The sequence below is a fragment of the Adiantum capillus-veneris genome, chromosome 23, assembly GCF_014529385.1.
Source record: "Adiantum capillus-veneris isolate H3 chromosome 23, ASM1452938v2, whole genome shotgun sequence".
Taxonomy (NCBI): domain Eukaryota; kingdom Viridiplantae; phylum Streptophyta; class Polypodiopsida; order Polypodiales; family Pteridaceae; genus Adiantum; species Adiantum capillus-veneris.
In genome coordinates, this window is record NC_140953.1 from 87,404,846 (window position 1) to 87,424,323 (window position 19,478).

The 19,478-nt window shown below is 41.0% G+C and overlaps 1 long non-coding RNA gene across 1 annotated transcript; it reads right to left on the bottom strand.

Annotated features, from left to right (window-relative positions):
• Positions 1-2,776: 2,776 nt before the first annotated feature.
• LOC147428118 (uncharacterized) lies at positions 2,777-6,312 on the bottom strand. Its single transcript, XR_015185974.1, has 2 exons — positions 6,222-6,312; positions 2,777-4,462 (listed from the first exon to the last, which is right to left on the bottom strand). It is a non-coding gene; the product is annotated as an uncharacterized LOC147428118 (long non-coding RNA).
• Positions 6,313-19,478: the final 13,166 nt, after the last annotated feature.

Consider the following 19,478-nt stretch of genomic DNA (forward strand, 5'->3'; position numbering starts at 1 on the left):
CTTCTTCTTCTTCTTCTTCTTCTTCTTCTTCTCTCTCTCTCTCTCTCTCTCTCTCTCTCTCTCTCTCTCTCTCTCTCTCTCTCTCTCTCTCTCTCTCTCTCTCTGCGTGTGTGTGGGGAGGGAGAAGCTATGAAGGTGGATCACGCCGTCGCTCTTCTCACTTGCAGGCACAGGATGATCGACAAGCAGAGAGAGAGAGAGAGAGAGAGAGAGAGAGAGAGGGAGAGATTTCAGAGGAAGTAGAAGATGGAAACTATGAGACAGAAGAAGGCAATGAAGAAGAGAAGCAAGAAGAGGTAGCAGCAGATGCCTGACGACCCATCGTCTGCTGAATAGCTTCCGTCCATCATACCACCACCCACTCAAAAACATCCTTTCTCCTATATAGGCCCACTGCCCACCTTTCCTCTCTCAAATATGGTGTGAACGCATTCAAATAGTGGCCTCTCACCATGTGTCTCATCTTCAATCCTTAGTGCTATATTGCTCATCTACCATAAGTCAATCCCCATGTGTAAAGTGAGCTTCTTGTCTTGCATAAGCTCCAAAGAAAGATAATTAATTAATTCGAGCGAAGTGGGCTTTCGCTTCACGACATCGACGAAGTGGGTTTTGGCTTCACTATCATATCACCTTGAATTCAATTTCCAAAATATTCTACTGGATTTTTTAATTTAAATTAGCCTAGTGATAAACACCACATGCTTGACACAAGAATTATAGCCTACATGACCAAGTGAAGGCCCTTTTTGTAAAAGTCACAAGGGCCTATACAACATGCTAAGCATGAAGATGCTCAGATTCATCACATTCATCAAAGGTGGATTCACTTCCTGTGCCCACCTCTACTTTGCTTTACCTTAGAAACAGACACTCAACAAAGGTCCTTTGTTCCTATGCCCACTTCTACTTTGCTTTACCTCAGCTTTCTAAAGGAGATCTTTTTCTCCTCCCATTTTCTCAAGCTGCCACATCCTTTGGGGTGTACATATGCATACTTATCATCATAATAGCCTCGACAAAACTGTGGATGCTCGTAGCAAATACATGAGCCGTACTAAAACAAGGATCAACACCTGCATTATGCTATGAGTTCACCACATTTGGCGACCATATTTATCGACATGTTGCCTAGCTTTTTGTCCCTTCTTAGGTAATCCACGTTTCCACTAGCATGTATCCTACTTAGTTGGAACAAAGTCATTCATGTCACCATCATGTCCAAAAGGGTTTTATCATGCCCCACAATTTGCCTTCAAGCCTACAGAAAGCACCGTGATATCAATCTTCTATAGAACCAACACACATAGGCTCCTTTCTTTACATAGTGTAGAACAATGTAACTCTAAAGTTCCCTACACCCCCCACACCCACACACACACACACACACACACACACACACACACACACACAGGCGGAGAGAAAACAGAAACCTTCATAAAATTACCCAAACCTTGTATAGTCCATATCCAAAACTCACTTCAACCATAACCAATTCCCCTCCCTCCCTACCTCTCTCTTTGTGTGCTTGTGCATGAGGTATTTCTATGCTTATGGTAGGTAGGAATTTACCCACTCTATTTTTTGTTTGGAGCTTTTCTAGCCAAATTCGGAGCCTCTTGAGTTTGTAGAGTATATATTTGGAAAAGAGAATAAAGCTAGGACTTTTACCACGTTGGAAAAAGGAGAAGTACAACATGTCAAAGAGATGGCACTTGAAATTTAATTTGCTTTTCCTAAAGCATGTGGGACATCTAAGCATATAGTTGTCAATACACAAGGTCTCGATCCAAATTTTGTCGTGTGGATTGGAAGGCTTCACAATCTTCGGTCTTGAAGAAAAGCTAGGAGATACAAAAGGATCTAATTTGAATACTTTTGTAGGGGGCTTGACATCTAGGTTGGCCATGCAAGGATACAAACAGGTGCATAACACTGGGTCACAATGCAACAGATGTAGTCCTGTAAAGATCTAGATGCATATATCTGAAAAAGTCAAATTTTGAGCAAATATTTGTTTCTAGAAATCCATGTGTCGGTATCTACATATTGTTTACAAATGGATGCCTTGATATGAGATTAAAAGCATGGAAGTGTTGCGAAATCAATAAAAGCAGTTATATTTATTTCCTTTCGATTGTAGCAAAGGCTTATTTATGGGGGCTAGAGAGAGAGAGAGAGAGAGAGAGAGGGTAAGAATTATTGAACACTAATGTAAAACTAGTCCTTACAAGTAGTTTGAGGAAGAGACAAATAGCTAATAAGCAAGCTAGCATAAATGCCATCTCAAACCTTCAAGTGTCATACTAGTCATCGACGATAAGTATCTAGTGTTAACTATAACGGCTGTGCATCTTTCCACTAGTGGAGACAGGTGTTACTTGCTTCATGTTGCATTCATGGTTCTCTCCTCAACAAAATAGAGTTTTGAGATCCTTTATAGGAGACGATGTCTTTTGGGATTCTGAAGTACCAACACCCTGTGGAAGATGCCTTTATTACTAAGCCATCTTGTGGGTGTGTAACACGTTGTAATCTTAAAAGTTATATATGTTGGTTCACATGATGTTGGGAGTTTGCCTTGAGTTTACTTTGAGTTCACATTGTGTTCAGCTGGAGTCTGGCACATATTGATCCAGCCACTATCGCTAATTCTAGACCGGGGCATGCAAAACAAACATTTTTTCCAACTAGGCAATAAAAGGCATACTTAAAATTCTTCCAATTTTTAGGTCAAAATTTGAAGGATTTGCTGATTTTTACACAAAATTGACAATTTTCTTCAAAGCAATCCTGCTGCAATTACAAATTCAACCGGTTAAAAATACACTGAACCACCCTTTTGTGCAAACATTGTTGTAGAACATTGATCCCACTAGAAATGGAGTTTAGCACAAGAAGCTAGATTGCTCTTAAGAGCCTCCAATCTTCTCTTGTTGAAGCAATCTTTGATATTGTGTTTTATCATGACACAACCCTAAGAGTGTCAACTTCATTGACAGAAGGCCCCGTTACCTTCAAAAGAGAGATCGACTCGCTGTTGGGCATGCCGCTTACGCTCTCTGCGTGGAGATTAGAGAGAGAGAGAGAGAGAGAGAGAGAGAGAGAGAGAGAGAATTGGCATTTTCTTGCAAGGCTAGAAGGAGAGGGAGGGGAGTATATTTGTTGTTAGTATATTGGCTATGGTTTCGCCTCAAGCGCTGAGCAGTACACAGATCTTCATATAGGGACGATCTTCTTCTTCTTCTTCTTCTTCTTCTTCTTCTTCTTCTTCTCTCTCTCTCTCTCTCTCTCTCTCTCTGCGTGTGTGTGGGGAGGGAGAAGCTATGAAGGTGGATCACGCCGTCGCTCTTCTCACTTGCAGGCACAGGATGATCGACAAGCAGAGAGAGAGAGAGAGAGAGAGAGAGAGAGAGAGAGAGGGAGAGATTTCAGAGGAAGTAGAAGATGGAAACTATGAGACAGAAGAAGGCAATGAAGAAGAGAAGCAAGAAGAGGTAGCAGCAGATGCCTGACGACCCATCGTCTGCTGAATAGCTTCCGTCCATCATACCACCACCCACTCAAAAACATCCTTTCTCCTATATAGGCCCACTGCCCACCTTTCCTCTCTCAAATATGGTGTGAACGCATTCAAATAGTGGCCTCTCACCATGTGTCTCATCTTCAATCCTTAGTGCTATATTGCTCATCTACCATAAGTCAATCCCCATGTGTAAAGTGAGCTTCTTGTCTTGCATAAGCTCCAAAGAAAGATAATTAATTAATTCGAGCGAAGTGGGCTTTCGCTTCACGACATCGACGAAGTGGGTTTTGGCTTCACTATCATATCACCTTGAATTCAATTTCCAAAATATTCTACTGGATTTTTTAATTTAAATTAGCCTAGTGATAAACACCACATGCTTGACACAAGAATTATAGCCTACATGACCAAGTGAAGGCCCTTTTTGTAAAAGTCACAAGGGCCTATACAACATGCTAAGCATGAAGATGCTCAGATTCATCACATTCATCAAAGGTGGATTCACTTCCTGTGCCCACCTCTACTTTGCTTTACCTTAGAAACAGACACTCAACAAAGGTCCTTTGTTCCTATGCCCACTTCTACTTTGCTTTACCTCAGCTTTCTAAAGGAGATCTTTTTCTCCTCCCATTTTCTCAAGCTGCCACATCCTTTGGGGTGTACATATGCACACTTATCATCATAATAGCCTCGACAAAACTGTGGATGCTCGTAGCAAATACATGAGCCGTACTAAAACAAGGATCAACACCTGCATTATGCTATGAGTTCACCACATTTGGCGACCATATTTATCGACATGTTGCCTAGCTTTTTGTCCCTTCTTAGGTAATCCACGTTTCCACTAGCATGTATCCTACTTAGTTGGAACAAAGTCATTCATGTCACCATCATGTCCAAAAGGGTTTTATCATGCCCCACAATTTGCCTTCAAGCCTACAGAAAGCACCGTGATATCAATCTTCTATAGAACCAACACACATAGGCTCCTTTCTTTACATAGTGTAGAACAATGTAACTCTAAAGTTCCCTACACCCCCCCACACCCACACACACACACACACACACACACACACACACACACAGGCGGAGAGAAAACAGAAACCTTCATAAAATTACCCAAACCTTGTATAGTCCATATCCAAAACTCACTTCAACCATAACCAATTCCCCTCCCTCCCTACCTCTCTCTTTGTGTGCTTGTGCATGAGGTATTTCTATGCTTATGGTAGGTAGGAATTTACCCACTCTATTTTTTGTTTGGAGCTTTTCTAGCCAAATTCGGAGCCTCTTGAGTTTGTAGAGTATATATTTGGAAAAGAGAATAAAGCTAGGACTTTTACCACGTTGGAAAAAGGAGAAGTACAACATGTCAAAGAGATGGCACTTGAAATTTAATTTGCTTTTCCTAAAGCATGTGGGACATCTAAGCATATAGTTGTCAATACACAAGGTCTCGATCCAAATTTTGTCGTGTGGATTGGAAGGCTTCACAATCTTCGGTCTTGAAGAAAAGCTAGGAGATACAAAAGGATCTAATTTGAATACTTTTGTAGGGGGCTTGACATCTAGGTTGGCCATGCAAGGATACAAACAGGTGCATAACACTGGGTCACAATGCAACAGATGTAGTCCTGTAAAGATCTAGATGCATATATCTGAAAAAGTCAAATTTTGAGCAAATATTTGTTTCTAGAAATCCATGTGTCGGTATCTACATATTGTTTACAAATGGATGCCTTGATATGAGATTAAAAGCATGGAAGTGTTGCGAAATCAATAAAAGCAGTTATATTTATTTCCTTTCAATTGTAGCAAAGGCTTATTTATGGGGGCTAGAGAGAGAGAGAGAGAGAGAGAGAGAGAGAGAGGGTAAGAATTATTGAACACTAATGTAAAACTAGTCCTTACAAGTAGTTTGAGGAAGAGACAAATAGCTAATAAGCAAGCTAGCATAAATGCCATCTCAAACCTTCAAGTGTCATACTAGTCATCGACGATAAGTATCTAGTGTTAACTATAACGGCTGTGCATCTTTCCACTAGTGGAGACAGGTGTTACTTGCTTCATGTTGCATTCATGGTTCTCTCCTCAACAAAATAGAGTTTTGAGATCCTTTATAGGAGACGATGTCTTTTGGGATTCTGAAGTACCAACACCCTGTGGAAGATGCCTTTATTACTAAGCCATCTTGTGGGTGTGTAACACGTTGTAATCTTAAAAGTTATATATGTTGGTTCACATGATGTTGGGAGTTTGCCTTGAGTTTACTTTGAGTTCACATTGTGTTCAGCTGGAGTCTGGCACATATTGATCCAGCCACTATCGCTAATTCTAGACCGGGGCATGCAAAACAAACATTTTTTCCAACTAGGCAATAAAAGGCATTCTTAAAATTCTTCCAATTTTTAGGTCAAAATTTGAAGGATTTGCTGATTTTTACACAAAATTGACAATTTTCTTCAAAGCAATCCTGCTGCAATTACAAATTCAACCGGTTAAAAATACATTGAACCACCCTTTTGTGCAAACATTGTTGTAGAACATTGATCCCACTAGAAATGGAGTTTAGCACAAGAAGCTACATTGCTCTTAAGAGCCTCCAATCTTCTCTTGTTGAAGCAATCTTTGATATTGTGTTTTATCATGACACAACCCTAAGAGTGTCAACTTCATTGACAGAAGGCCCCGTTACCTTCAAAAGAGAGATCGACTCGCTGTTGGGCATGCCGCTTACGCTCTCTGCGTGGAGATTAGAGAGAGAGAGAGAGAGAGAGAGAGAGAGAGAGAGAGATAAGTCAATCCCCATGTGTAAAGTGAGCTTCTTGTCTTGCATAAGCTCCAAAGAAAGATAATTAATTAATTCGAGCGAAGTGGGCTTTCGCTTCACGACATCGACGAAGCGAGTTTTGGCTTCACTATCATATCACCTTGAATTCAATTTCCAAAATATTCTACTGGATTTTTTTTAATTAAATTAGCCTAGTGATAAACACCACATGCTTGACACAAGAATTATAGCCTACATGACCAAGTGAAGGCCCTTTTTGTAAAAGTCACAAGGGCCTATACAACATGCTAAACATGAAGATGCTCAGATTCATCACATTCATCAAAGGTGGATTCACTTCCTGTGCCCACCTCTACTTTGCTTTACCTTAGAAACAGACACTCAACAAAGGTCCTTTGTTCCTATGCCCACTTCTACTTTGCTTTACCTCAGCTTTCTAAAGGAGATCTTTTTCTCCTCCCATTTTCTCAAGCTGCCACATCCTTTGGGGTGTACATATGCACACTTATCATCATAATAGCCTCGACAAAACTGTGGATGCTCGTAGCAAATACATGAGCCGTACTAAAGCAAGGATCAACACCTGCATTATGCTATGAGTTCACCACATTTGGCGACCATATTTATCGACATGTTGCCTAGCTTTTTGTCCCTTCTCAGGTAATCCACGTTTCCACTAGCATGTATCCTACTTAGTTGGAACAAAGTCATTCATGTCACCATCATGTATAATTACATATGCCTTCGATAAGCATAACCCACACGCGTGCATGCATCGCGCACACACACATGCACATGCAAAAATTAGTTATTTTTTATATATTGGCATTTGGAGTAGTTAAACCACCATCCCTTTCTACTATTCACGTCTTTTTAATGCTTTCCAAACAGAATGTATATATCTAGTGTGTGTGAATCTAAAACTAATGTACTTGGATCACATTAGAATTGCTCTTGATTGTATACAAATTTAGACCACATTAGAAATATTTACAGCATAAATATGTAGTCTTAAACATTAAAAATTCACTTCTAGAAGGGAAGTGTGTGGGAGTCCATGCATGCATGTATTGTATGTGCATGCAAATTGGTAGAGAGGGGCAAAATAAAGCTCCCTACAAATGATTAGATCCATTTGGTCGGAACTCAATGCACATGCATCTGGAAAGGAACTAATCAAATGTATCTAAAACACTATGGATGAGTGCACCAATTCATTGTTGTTGGCCCGATTATGGCCATTTCTCTATGCTTCTGCATTGTCGACTTTGACACATCTACCCCTAGGATACGAAAGGACAAGGCAACATTATTGGTGGTAGAAGACATTTTGGGCTACTTGACTTGTGTTCTGTCTAAAAGAGAAATGCCCAATGCCACCCATTGTTTCAGGTTATGACTCCATGGTTCTAACGTCATGTATGGGTTCTTGAGGAGATACTCCACAAGCTCAGGGTGAGGGCAGATAGATGGAGTTGACAACAATCTGGTTGTTTGGGAAGGTGAAATGTTTTTTTAAGGGTTGGAGAATGTGAGGCCTATTTCATATGGGAATCCCTCATATAGTGGTCCTTAGAATCAAGGAAATGGTGATAGGGTGGGCATCTCTTAGCAAGAGGACATTGCCATCTTAATTGTGCCCATTCTCTCCAAATTTATAGTAGAGGATTGGATGGTTGGAGGGATGTAAAGGTGGACGAGAGGGAGAGGTGTCTTAGAGAACAAGGCCATGGTTTGGGGAGTAATGTAAAAGCTCTAAGGGAAAGGGGGCATGAAAGCAATGCAAAATATCTAAGGTTGGATACTACTATGTAGTGGAGGGCTGGCTAGTAGAGGAGGAATCACCCCTTGTAGTCCATAAGGAGCAACCATGTAGGCTGATGGGACTTGGGAAAAAGGAAAAAAATTGTGTTGTATTTGTCTAAAGCCCTTTCCTGCAGTAGCAATCTTTGTCCTAATAATCACTCTTCTCATAGAAGAGGCAATGGGCTACAAGGGGAAATCCTTGAGGAGGATGTCCAAGGCATGTCATGGCTGCACTAGAATACGGCTCTTTTAGTACATGTTGTATTTTGAGCTTCTCTCTCTCTCTCTCTCTCTCTCTCTCTCTCTCTCTCTCTCTCTCTCTCTCTTATGAGCCACTCTAGTTCTTCATGTTGAGGGGACTTGTGTTGTCCAAGAGAGATAGACATTTCCTCATGAAGAGCATGTTGCAAATTTAGTGCCTCCATCTCTTTGCATAGAGAAGCCATTGGCCCATTTGGGCTAGATGCACTTTCCAAGAGAAAAGATATTGTGGCCCAGCTCCTTGCTCCTTCAGTCCTATTGATTGTAATAATAGAATCATCTACCATAGCATTGATCTAATATGCTTGGACGCCTTCTCTACCCCTTGAACTCCCTTGTCTTCTTGGCATGTCTAGCCATTAGGGCCTTTGTTCTTGTCACGAAGTCTGCCGCCATCTTTCGCGTGGTTGGAGTACATGGTTACCTAGATCGTTTAAAACCTTCTTGTGGTAGTCACTTGGTCAAAAAGCTCACATAAGTGTTGCTTCAACGTGGCTCAATATCCAAGGGGATTCACTATTACTTATGAGGGGATGTCACATGGGAGCAGCCCTAAAGCCAAAACCCCCCCATATACAAAACCGTGTATACTGACACAACCCTTATCTATAGAGATCATATAGCGTACATAAGCCACTACATACAGATTTTTGAGTATTTGCAAAGTCCCCTACCTTACATGTACTAACCCTAGTTCTATCTTGAACCAACAAATACATGTCTATACTATTAGTCAACAAATACATGTCGCCTACTATTTAGGATCCTCTCATGGGATTTTAGGACATTGAAAACATAATAAGCCTCAATGTAGTGAAATAGAAGATCTTTAAATTGTCGAATGCTCTTTCAATGTAAATAAACATTTACTAATTTCAAAAGTATGTTCACTACTAACATGAAAAATACTCTTTGAAACAAATAAACAACTGCCACTTTGACTAGAGATCTAGCTTCGTGGCCCTTGCGTTTGCCACCATGTGTGCGATGCCAATCTCCTCTATCAATTCTTTATCACCGTTATCTCTGTCCAACTTTCGTTTCCTTTGTCCTTTTATGAGGTCTTGCTTCTTCCTTTGGCTTTGCATTCCCAAGCCAAACAAAGCGTCTTCTTGCATTTATAACAACGGATATTGAACCTTGTGGGTACTGAGGCAGACAAATGAGCATTGGTACTATCATCCTTGTCAAGTTTTCCTTTTGTGTATTCTCTAGCAAACCCGTCTATTTGATTTTGACTTCACAATCTCTAGCCAAACAATTGAAGGCTTCCTTTAGAACTTTATATGTGCATAGGCCGCTAACTGGGTACTGGTTAAATCTAATTCCATAGTCTAGAGTTGGTTTTGGATCATTGGAGGCCATCTTAGTGTCGAGAATTTGTGGGCAAGCTCCACTACCAAGCTGCTCACGGCCTTTTTGTCTAGGTGGAGACTTCCCTCTGGATGGCATTTCAAGGAGCACAAAAAACCCCAGCCTACATGTCAGCATTTTGTTGAAGGCCCCAACCGGCGTGCATTTCAAAATGCCACTCCAACACATTGCCCTATAAGGCATCTCTACAGCATTTTAAAATGTTTGAACTAGACCTTCCTATTGATTAACAATGCCCGCCAAAAAACATCTCAAGAAGCCAAAAATATCGAGGAGATAATTAGTCCCGTTCAACCTCCCTTGCACACTATGTTTCACAACACTTTCTAAAACATTAGGAAAAGATTGGACTCAATTTTGGTTCTTTGGGTGCTAGAGAGGAAATGTCATCCAACCAATAGATTTTGGCCTATCGTAACGATAGCTCTGATTTATTTCATTTCTATCTCAAATTTTTTGCTTTTTAGAAATGATGTTTTGATTGCTTAGAAATGCTTGGAATAAAAGATATGCCGCAATTTGGCAAATCATCCTTTTGTCCTGATAGAGGTAGGTTGAATGTGGTGTAAATTACATTGAATGTAGGTGCAATTTTCTGAGTAAGAAGTTTGCATAAACCGAAGGTGCAACACTCTTCCTAGCATTTTCTAAACTACATTGCCGCTTTTCCTCGTCTTTTTTGTGTTCTATCACAAAGCCCGTAGAGAAAACAGCAACGGAGAGTAGACGGCCTTGTTAACCGTCTACATCTATCAAGTCAATGGAGATATTCAACAAGGTTGATGGCTATCCACTACAATAACCATTGGCAACAGCTGGGTTATTTCGCAGACAAGAAGGAGAAAGCAGGCGGGTAACAAATTTGTCAATAGCTACAAAGGACATGTGAAAGACTTTTTCTTGTCTCAGACGGGGAAGTCAATAAAGGAAGTGCTCATTGAGCATGCACATATGCACTCTGAGCTTCAATTTTTGTGAGAGGCACCATTGGGGTTTCCTGCTAATAGACCTAATTGTGTGTTTGCTAAACTTGATAGCAGTTTCTTTCGTAAATTTTATTGTGAGATCATTATCTTATTGTTTGCTTTTGTAAATATTTATCCCTCCAACAATGAAGATTGGCAACTAGTGGAGTGCATAATGGGCATCTTTGATTTCATGCATCAGTGGGAGAGTTTCTGTACAAAACTAGCACTAGAAGAGCCCTTGCAAAAGGAGGGTGGACTTCTATGTCTTCTTCTTCTAGAACTCTCCCTGCTTTACCCATGGATTTGTCACCCTAATTCATCTCCCACTTCCCCCACATGATGATCTAGAGTGGCCAATCCTGGCTTTTGAAACTTCTAAGTGTTTCAGACTCAAGCTTCATTAGGAAATCCAGAAGTGCTTACGACTAAATGTTGCAAACAGGCAGGTACGTGTCTCTATCTTCATGCCATTACATCTATTTATAGACTTTTTTTATGACGAAGAGGTTAGATAGACATAGACCATATCCATCTGCAAGTTGGAAAGCTACCTTGATTTTCTAGATTATGCTTGGTATATCCTTGATTCTAAGGGCATTTTATGCAAGGTGGACAAACAGTCAATTGTGTACAAGTGTATGATAGCATCACAAAACTTCATACTTTCTTTCTACAACATAAGGTGGTATCGAGTCAAAGGTCACTTGGTAGCTAAGGACCATGACATATGTGATGATGCCAGTAATCCCTTGAGGGAAATTGAAGTAATGTATGAAAATGAGCTAGTGCCAGTTTTAGCGTTAGAAGTAATGTCACACTAAGACAAGTGCGGGAGGATTTGCTTAATGAGATTGACCTCAACATGCCTGCAAAAACTTTTTTTAAAGTGCAACATGTGAAAGGTACCATGTTGAACGTCTAGGAGTTATTGTGTCTATGTAATTTACTTTCTCATTGTGATCATGTTGACTCAACTCTTCTCTCACTTGTTGTGGTGCAGGTACCTGAGAGAAAGGAAACTACGGTAGTATGTGCATGGATTGCAGATGGTAGACTCGACATTATGTGTTGCATACCTTGATACAAATACCAGTTTCACAAATTTCTGTAACAAAACACTTTACTTTAAACCCGAGACGACATATGAATGCCATTTTCTTATCAAGCTCTACACAATACCTTTGTAAACATTATACAATGATCAATACATAGAAAATATTGCATGCAAATTTTCATTCAATAAGTACAAATGATTACATTTTAGGGAGTGTTTTATTGATCTCCAAGAGTAGGTGAGGTAGGGGCATGAGGGATGAAGGGTGAGGTAGGGCGGGATGACTGGTATAGGGGTGGTGTTAGTTGGTGTGTAAAAGAGGCAGGGGTATTAGACATGGATGGAGGGTGATGAGGGGGTATTAGACATGGATGGAGGGTGATGAGGGGGCGAGGGCCTTGGAGAGATATTTGGGGAAATGGTGATGGGGACAGGCTGCTACGTTGCTAGAGGAGCTGGGGGTGGGGGGGGGGGGGGGGGGGGGGGGGGGGGGGGGGGGGAATGGGGGGGTGAGTCCATGGAGTGGGCCTTGGTGTTGGTGGCACAAATGCATCGGGAACTCCTTCCGATCGTGTTGTTACAAGGTTGATCATGTTCTCAACCAATGTGGTTCTAAACAAATCAACATGCACATTCGTATACTCTGGTAGTTTTCTAGCCTACAAAATCATTCAACCCCATACATTAGTTTAAGAAGTTATTGATAAGTTATGGATATTGATGAGCAAAAAGCAAATGCTTATGCTTCTTCACTCCTCCCCATACATGTGCTCCAATAGGAGTTGTGTGTTCACTAACACCCTCCAGCCACAGAAATGCCCATCTTCTTGTTTGGGGACCTTGCAACTCAAAATGGTCATGTCTTCCCATACTCCTCCTGAGTCAACGCCTCTAGAGCAGTTACCATCTTTTGAACAAGCCTTAAACAATTGGCATTAAGTGTCATGAAAATTTCACAAATAGCCTGTGGCACTCAAGAAAGGACTCCACTGACCTTCGCAAATTCCTATGGAAACCATGCGTGGAGTTTGCAAGGTATCAATGCTTTCTCTCCACAGCCAAAGAAACTAGGCTCCAGTGGGAGTTTTTTTAACAAGTAAGGTCAAGCGAGATGCATATTTTTGTTAATGAAAACTCTTACTCCTCATTGTAATCTAGCAAAAAAACCTTCGTTGTCTCCATGTTGATGGTTTGAAACCAATCAACTACCTCCACCAGCGATGTACTCTCAGATGCGAGAACCATAGAAAGCTAGGAGTTCAGAACAACAACCCCACCCTTGACATTCCATGCAAGGTTCAAAACCACAAAATCGTGAGAAAATATTATGTCATGCAAAACGCATAGTATACTTGCAACCAACATAAGATGGGGAAAAAACCACTAGCCACAAAAAACAGTTAATAATTGAGTCCCCCAGCTCCTTGTTAAGGTCCCCCAAAATGTAAGTCTCATGGGGTCCAAAACCTGAATAGGGGACCTATTCCCATACCATAATGGCAACGTCAAAATATGGGTAAAGATACTCCAAGGCGTCGCCATTAGCTTTGTGCTATGCCACTGTCAATCATTGCTCATGGAGGTCAACATTACGCGCTTCCTCCTCTGCTTGAAGTCCAGATCTTGCACTTCCTTTTGTCTTTGAAATTCCCATTTTGTATTCAGACGGGTGCTATACTGATGGACATCTGAAGAAATATCAACTGCCTTGACCTTTTCTAGTGACGAGATCCTCAAAATGTTGTCCATCTTTTTGTCGGATATACCCATAGGCACCAATTTTTTTGTCGTACCTAACCATGATGATCTGAAGGAAGTTCAAATCCCAAGGCATGAGTTATCTATGACCGTGAGCTATCATAACGTAGTTGTCTTAAAATATCTCAACAAAAAAATCCTTTGTTGCTTCATGGAGGCAACCCATTGCACTACAAGACCATTTGAAAGATTAAGGTTTCGGTCATAGATTTTACAAAAAAGGTAGCTTTGGTATATCCAGGAAAATATTTTTTTGGAGCTTATAACACACTCTGATTCTGCTTGTATCTCATGTTTCTCATAGCCGCACGTAAACAAGGCAGACTCTTTCCTGGAACATGTGACGTTGATGCTTGACCAGCATCAAATTGAGCCCTGTTAGAAGATCCTTCACCTTGGTAAACCTTCTAGGAAATTTTCTTGGTACGAACCATTGAAGAACAACTAACAACGTGGGAATCAGGGGAGTGGAAAGAAAACAACTCAAATGAGTGACAAGGTAGGTCAAATAGGACTGTGGAAACCAGAAGAGAAAACAGATATTGAATAGCATATAGTGCTTGACAAGAGTGAGATTAACATGTTGTATAGAAGAAACGCGGATAATTATGACATTGAGAGGGTGGTTCTGGTCATGATGATGCTCATAATTGCAGGTCGTGGTGTATTGGAAAGTTTTCGTCCAAATGTATGGATGACACATGGCAAGACATTATGGGGATGTATGTACACACACACATATCTTTATGTGTGTGTGTGTGTGTGTTGCAAGCTCATAGTACAGAGAGAGAAGAGGGTGAATAGAAAATGTACACAGGGCTCCTCACATTGTGTCGTAATAAGCAATCGTGCTACAACGCAATGAGGTGTGAAATGTTAAATATACCCATGGTCTCTTGCATTGTGGCATGACTACCACGTGCACCAAGCAGTCGTGCCACAGTATAAGAGGCCTTGGGTATATTTATCATTTCACACCTCATTGCATTGTAGCACAACTGCAGAGTGTATTTGGTACACGTGGCAGTGGCATCATAACACGAGAGATCTTGGGTATATTTATCATTTCACACAGAATCGCTTTGTAGCGCGACTATCATGTGTATTTGGTACATGTGGCAATCGCACCGCAATGCAATTGGCCCTGGGAATATTTATCCTTTCACACCTCATCCCGTTGTAGTACGACTGCCTATCATGGCACAACACGAGAATCCTTGTGTACATTTCTTGTTCACACTATCCTCACTTTGTACCACGACCTTGTGCATATTTTAATTGTAAACCATGCTTTCCCTTTGTACCATGACCTTGCAACACACGCACACACACAAATATTTACTTGTGCGTGTGTGTGTGTGTGTGTGTATATATACACACACACATATGTATATATATATCTATATATACATACACACACACACACACATATATATACATTTCCATATATTTAAATGTATGTATAGGTATATGTGCAAGGCACTAGTTGCAATCAATCTACTCAAAGCAATGATAAGGGTGGTTGTCACGTCAATGGGCATCATGACCTTTTGTGAGAAGCCTATAAATAATAGCTGCCTATGTGTCCATAATTTTTTGAGTGAGTTCAGCATGCACCCCCATTTTTCACGTGTCATTAAATATCTAATATCTAACCAACCCAAATGATTTTCTCATATTAAATTGATCATTTTAATGTGGGATAATAAACGGGAACAAGGGTTAGAATATAGACATTTGCTTACGGATCTATCTCAACACGGGGCCAATGGTAAAGGGGCCCAAATGAGAGATGGTCTGTCAAAGAGCAAGGTTAACTATGGAGCTTCAAATACCTTAGGGTTAGCTTCATTAAATACCTCCAATGGTTAGTGTTAAAAGTCCTTTGACCTTAAGCAAGCTAGGGCTGAGCTTGAAATGGGAACCCGACCTAAACTTGTCTTTGACCTTAAGCAAGCTAGGGTTGTGCTTGAGGTGGGAACCCGACCTAAACTTGTCTTTGACCTTAAGCTAGCTAGGGTTGTGCTTGAGGTGGAAACCCGACCTAAACTTGCCTTTGACCTTAGAAAAGCTAGGGCTGAGCTTGAGGTGGGAACTCCACCTTAGGTGCTTGTCATGCTTGATGACTAAGGTACTTGAGGTACTTGTCACACTTAATGAGGAAGTTGCTTGAGAAGCTTCCTATGCATGGGGGGTAAAATGCTTGAGTCAAAAAGAGACCCTAGACACTTAATGATGAATTTTCTTAAGCTTCCTATGCATGGGGGCTAGGATGCTTGAGTCAAAAAGAGACCCTACACACTTAATGAGGAAGTCGCTTGAGAAGCTTCCTATGCATGGGAGGTAAGATTCTTGAGTCAAAAAGAGACACTACACACTTAATGAGGAAGTTGCTTGAGAAGCTTCCTATGCATAAAAGTCCCAAAGTTAGGGGAATCTTTGACCTAACCTTACAATCACTCAAGGGCCGCCCCTTTTCTAAAAGGGCACGTGGGACACATGTCAGACTCTCACTAAGCTTAACCACATGGGGTGCTTGAATGCTATTGGTTGGGCTAAAGAGGGGTCCAATGAGCTTCTACTTCCATCCAACAAAAATCTAGCTCTCTCTCTCTAAGGGTTAAGGAGGACACTTGTCAAAAGACTACCCATGTACTTGACTGCATGCTACATGTGATTGGCTAGGGGGAGAGGGGTCCAATGAGCTTGCAGCATGTAGAAATTTTTCCCAAAGCAAGGAAGGGGGGTGCTAGAGGGATGTACTCCACACACACACTCATTTGCAAGGGCATTCTCACTTGGTGAAAGTTGAGGAACACCACCTCCTTCTCCAAGCTTGTGAGAACTAAGAGCCTACATCAACACTCTTGGCTATGGAATGCAAATCCAACCAAGAGCCATGCTTCAATGTTTAAGCTTTCCATCTTCTCCATCTCCATTACTATGCTATTATGTATTCTAGCAAGAAGAGTAATGATAAGTGAGGAACTATTTCTTTCTCCTATGGAATGTTTCTTCTTCCTCTTCCCTATCCTCATTCCCCGCTAGCTCTCTCCACCTTTGAAGGTGTTTGAGGCCTTGGGATAGTTAATGGTTTCTACAAGTTTATGTTATGCTTTGAAGGTGTTTGAGGCCTTGGGACTGAGGCTTGGGATAGTTAATGGTTTCTACAAGTTTATGTTATGCTTGTGATGCATGAAGCTTTCCATCTTCATTGCATCACGTAGGTCACAAGGAACACAAAGATTGTATTGTACCAAGTCTCTCTTGATGGGAGAAACATAATACAAACTCCTATTGGAGGGGGGACCGGCTCCATATGAATCCGGTCCTCAACTATTGTCATGTTCTCTAAACTCCATCTCTCTTGCAAAAGTATTGTGCATGCCAAGTTAATTAAGTACCATGTTTATGTTGCTACCATCAATTAAGTTCACCCCTATGCTCACAAAGTAATCTTTTAAAAGTGCTTCACCTTCCTAATTCTGCTACTCTTAAATTTCATAGGCCATCCATTACATTGGTATCAGAGCATTTGGTTTAAATAGCCTATTAATGGTTGATTTTGTTGATTATATTAGGGTAAGTGGGACTGGGATCTATTATCGGTTTTGTTGAGCCCACTATGTACCTCGAGAGCTTTGGACTTAATAAATAATGAAGTCTTTTTAGACTTGCCTATGGATTTATCATTATTGAGCCATAAGAAGTCAAAAAGGAGTTATCCCTTGGCAACTTTGCTATGTTAGACTCACTCCACTACTCTCTATAATTAACCAATTCGAGCCATGGATGTAGATACTTAAGTGCCTATTTTCAAAGGCTAAGAGGAGTAGCAACTAAGATTTTGAAGTGCCAAAGCATACACTAAGTAAACATATAAGTTTAATTAACATGCCTGACAATAACCAAGAGAGTAGAATGAACATTGATAACTTTGATTTTGCACATGAAGGTGCTAATGATGATGCCCTCATGTTTGTTAATTATCTTGTCACTAGGTTGCAACAATCTATGGGCAACCCCGCTTTGCAAGCCAAAGTTACTCAACAACTTCGTGCTTATGGGATTTCCTTTCCTCTCCAAGAGGAGAGAGAGCTTAGGAGGCCTCTTGATGAGACCCCTAAAAGAAGACTCTCTCCCATACGAGAGGAGGAATCCAAAGAACAAGAAAGTAATGAATCCCTAAGTTCCTCTAAAGATGTGGCTCCATGAAGATGGCGGGCTATACGATCGCAAACTCCTCCCAAGAGGAAATGGTTAACCCATAGTCCTTCTCCTCATCACTTCAAAAAGGGAAGAGAGGAAACAAAGGAAGAAAAGGACAAGAAAGAGGTCACCCTCTTCTCCTTCTTCTTCACCTTCCTCCTCTTCCAATGAAATCAATAGTTATTCTCCTAGAGAATACAAGAGGGGAGGACATCGCAAATCTTATCTTGCATGGCAAAGGTCACAAAAGCTCAAGAAGTTCAAAGAGGGAGAAAAGAGTATCTCTTTTCTCACCTATGATGTCACCTTTGGTGCTATCGACAAAGTATTGGCCTTCATCCAACAATTTGATGCAGCCTTTGGAGACGAGGGCTTCATAGAGTTCTCCAAGCTACACCATGTAGCTATGCACTTCCAAAAATTGGCTCGTCAATGGTGGGCTAGCCTTCGTGGCAACAGCGAAGCCCCAAAGACATGGAAAACTCTACGAGTTTCCATCATGAAGCAATTCCTTTTTCAAGTGATGCAAAGGACAAAGTGCTTACCAAATGGTGAAGTTTAAAGCTTCTCTCTCATGATTCTATCCACAAATATGTGGACAGGTTTTGGGATTTACATCTCAAGGCTACTATCTGTCACAAGATAGACTTTGTCAAGTAAAAGCAACAATTTTGTGCGGGATTACCCAAAGAGATGGCCGAGTATAGCAACTCTCAATGGCTTGGTTCTATCACCAAAGTAATCCACCAAACCATGGTTGCTTCGCACGTCAATTTTCAACAAGGGGCTAGACGGAATGTCAAGCCCATGGAAAATAAAGACAAAAGTGATGCCAAGAGGAAAACCAATGCCCAAAACTCTTACAAAGGCTATTTTAACAACAACAACAATCGGTCCAAGGAGAAGGAAGTTTACAAAGGTAAATATAAACTCTCTCCTAAAGAGCTAGAAGCTTTTTGTAAGGATCACAAATGTTTTAAGTGTGGGGAGCAAGGCCATGGTTATCGTCCTTACCCCAAGAGAATTGCCCACAATGAGACTCCTAGAGCCTCTATGTTTGAAGCTCCAAAAGAGTATGCTCATTGCCAAGGATTTCTCCTTTCCTATCCTTGAGGAAAGATGCAAGAGCATGATTCCTTTATTTTGTTTGACCCTGTTTCAACTCACAACTTCATATCCACGAAATTGACCACCAAGCTAGGCATACAAGCCCACAAGATGGGAGATACATTGAAATTTGATGGAACTATCAAGGGACAAGACCTCTCAGTTACTCCCTTAATTGGAAAATTGAGGATTCATGTCCAAAGCTATGTGGACAAAAAGGATTTCTTCATCTCCCCTCTCAAACATGATAATGTTAATCGTTGGGGCACCATGGTTTAACTGCATGGCTTCCAACATGAATTTCCTTGAAAGGAGAATCTACTTCACCTACAGGGAAAAGAGCATGAACATAGATGCTAATGAGTTGGGAAACACCATATCCTTGCAATAAAGGGAATCAAGAGGAATTAGAGTTGTCTAATTTTCTAAATGGGTCCCAAGATGTGTTCGTTGATGACATACCTAGTGAGCTACCTCTAAATGAGGGATGATGACCATGCAATTGAGCTCCTACCAGGAAGCTCACTGCCTAACAAGCCTCCTTATCGAGTTTCACAAGCTCAACAAGAGGAGATCATGAGACAAGTGCATGAATTGGTGAAAAAAAGGGATGGTGAGGTCTAA